At 43.2% G+C, this 2,600-nt stretch overlaps 1 non-coding gene across 1 annotated transcript; it reads left to right on the top strand.

Moving 5' to 3' along the window:
* Window positions 1-2,144: 2,144 nt before the first annotated feature.
* LOC112725937 (small nucleolar RNA R71) lies at window positions 2,145-2,248 on the top strand. The gene has a single exon (XR_003165015.1). It is a non-coding gene; the product is annotated as a small nucleolar RNA R71 (small nucleolar RNA).
* Window positions 2,249-2,600: the final 352 nt, after the last annotated feature.

Raw genomic sequence — 2,600 nt, 5'->3', positions numbered from 1 at the left:
ACTGCAATATAAGGACTTCACCAAGTTTGGGTTGGAATTCATGAATATTGACTTATTCAATAGTAAAAGCTAATAAAACATGGGTTGCCTCCCATGAAGCGCTTCTTTAGCGTCACTAGCTTGACGTCTCTCTTTCATCAGGGAGGTTGATAATGCTTCAAGTCCTCCCCTCTTGCCTTGGACTTATATCCATTGGTTGTATCAATGATCTCTACATGTTCCAAGGAGAGGACTCTGTTAATAGTGAAGACCTTAGGTAACTGAGATGGTACAGTCGGGAGATTAGGGGGATATCTGGGAAGTAAGCTGAGATCACTTTATCTCCTGGAGAGAAGTCTTCTGTAGGGATCTTCTTGTTCCTCCACCCCCTTGGTACTTTCTTCTTTGTCTCTTTTGATGCTTCCCTGCTCTTGGCGACTTCTTCTTCTAAGTGAATTTTGTTGTTGTCTTCACATGCCTCTGGTGGTTTAGGTTCCTCCAGCTTCTCATTATGATCATTGCTTGGTTCTTTATTTTCTTGGTCAGCTTCTTGGGAGAGTTTGAAGACATTGAAGCTGAGTTATTCATCATGGATCCTCAATATTAGCTCCACTCGCTCCACATCTATGAGTGCTCTGGCTGTAGCCAGGAATGGTCTTCCCAATATGATTGGGTGAGTGTGACTCTCTTCCATGTCCAAGATGACAAAGTCTGTTGGGAGGTAGTATTTCCCAACCTTTAACAACACATTTTCCACCACCCCTATTGCTTGTTTTTGAGTTTTGTCAGCCAGCCTGATGACCACATCTGTGGGCAATATCTCATTGATCTGCAGTCTCTTCACCAGGGCTAAGGGCATTAGGTTGATGCTTGCTCCCAAATCACAGAGTGCTCTATCAAACATTGTTTCTCCTATGGCACAGGGGACATGAAAACTTCCTGGATCTTTTCTTTTCGTAGGCAACTGTGGTTGAATGAGGGCACTGCACCCCTTGTTCATCACTATAGTCTGGCCTCCCTTGAGTGAGCTTTTCCTAGGAAGCAACTCCTTCATATACTTGATATATGCAGGCATTTGTTGGATAGTCTTGATGAATGGTATGTTCACATGCAAAGATGCAAACAAGTCAAGAAATCTTGAGTATATTCTCTTCTCCACAGCACCATTGAGCAGTTGGGGAAAATGTGCATAGAGTCTTAGCAGCTCCTGTTTTGATATTTCTGGTTCTTGGTATTCTTTTTTCTCCTTCTCTGTTGAGGTATCTTCAGGTTGTTCTGACAGCTTGCTTGGCTTGTCCTCAGTCTCCTTATTACTTATAGTGACCATCTTGCAATCTTCCCATCTAACTTTCTTTGTTTCACCTCTCGGATTCTTCTCTGTGTCACTTGGGAATCCATCTGTGGGTTTGGGAATTTTCTCAGAGAGATATCCTACTTGAGATTCCAACCTCTTGATTGTGTCTCCCTGGTTCTTGAAACTGGCTCGCACTTCCTCCTTGAACACCTTGTTGTCTTGGATATCCTTGCATATGCCTTCAAGTAGATTTTCAATCCTTGAGATTCTTTCATCAAATGATGATAGGTTAGGTTGAGGAGGGTTGTTCTGGCCTTGATATGAATGTGGAGAGGTGTTGTTATTGGGTTGTTGATATGGTCTAGATGTAAAATTATTTGGATTTGGGCGTCTTTGACCAAGGCTTTGGTCTTGTTGATTTTCCCACCCAAAGTTTGGGTGATTCCTCCATCCAGGGTTGTAATTCTTGGAGTAAGGATCATGGTTCTGCCTAGGTGAATTCCTAATGTAGTTGGCTTGCTCCTGAATACCCTCTGCTTCTTCATTCACTCCTTCTTGGGTTGTTGATGAAGTGGAGATTGCTGTCACTTGGTTCCTCTCCATCTTCTTGGTGAGGTCAGCCAGCTGTTGGGTAATGAGTTTGTTTTGGGCCAACAGAGCATCTACATTGTTTAGCTCCATTACTCCTCTTATGTTCCCTCTTTCGGAGGCATAGAAGTAGTCGTTCTCTGCTACTGTTTCAATGACATCTATAGCCTCCTCAATGGTTTTCTTCTTGTTCAAAGATCCTCCGGATGAATGGTCTACGGCCTTCTTTGACTCATAAGAGAGCCCTTCATAGAAAATGTACAGTTGCACCCATTCGTTGAACATGTCAGGTGGACACCTCCTTGTCAGGTCTTTAAACCTCTCCCATGCTTCATATAGAGTCTCACCATCTTGTTGCCTGAAGGTTTGGACCTCAGCTCTGAGCCTGTTGATTCTTTGAGGAGGGTAAAATCTTGCTAAGAATTTGTTCACCACGTCTTTCCAAGTTGTCAAGCTTTCCCTTGGGAAAGATTCCAGCCACTTGGCTGCCTTATCCCTGAGTGAGAATGAAAATAAGAGCAGTCTATAGGCGTTAGGATGAACACCATTAGACTTCACTGTGTCACATATTCTCAGGAAGGTGGTTAAATGTTGATTTGGGTCCTCTTGGACACTTCCTCCGAACAAACAGTTGTTCTGCACAAGGGTGATGAGCTGTGGCTTCAGTTCAAAATTGTTGGCATGGATGGTTGGCTTTTAAATGCTACTTCCACAGTTTCCTGGGTTTGGATTAATGTAA

Source organism: Arachis hypogaea, chromosome 11 (assembly GCF_003086295.3).
Source record: "Arachis hypogaea cultivar Tifrunner chromosome 11, arahy.Tifrunner.gnm2.J5K5, whole genome shotgun sequence".
In the NCBI taxonomy this organism is placed as follows: Eukaryota; Viridiplantae; Streptophyta; class Magnoliopsida; order Fabales; family Fabaceae; genus Arachis; species Arachis hypogaea.
Note: the sequence above shows the minus strand (reverse complement) of the source record. Positions and strands in the feature narration are given on the sequence as shown.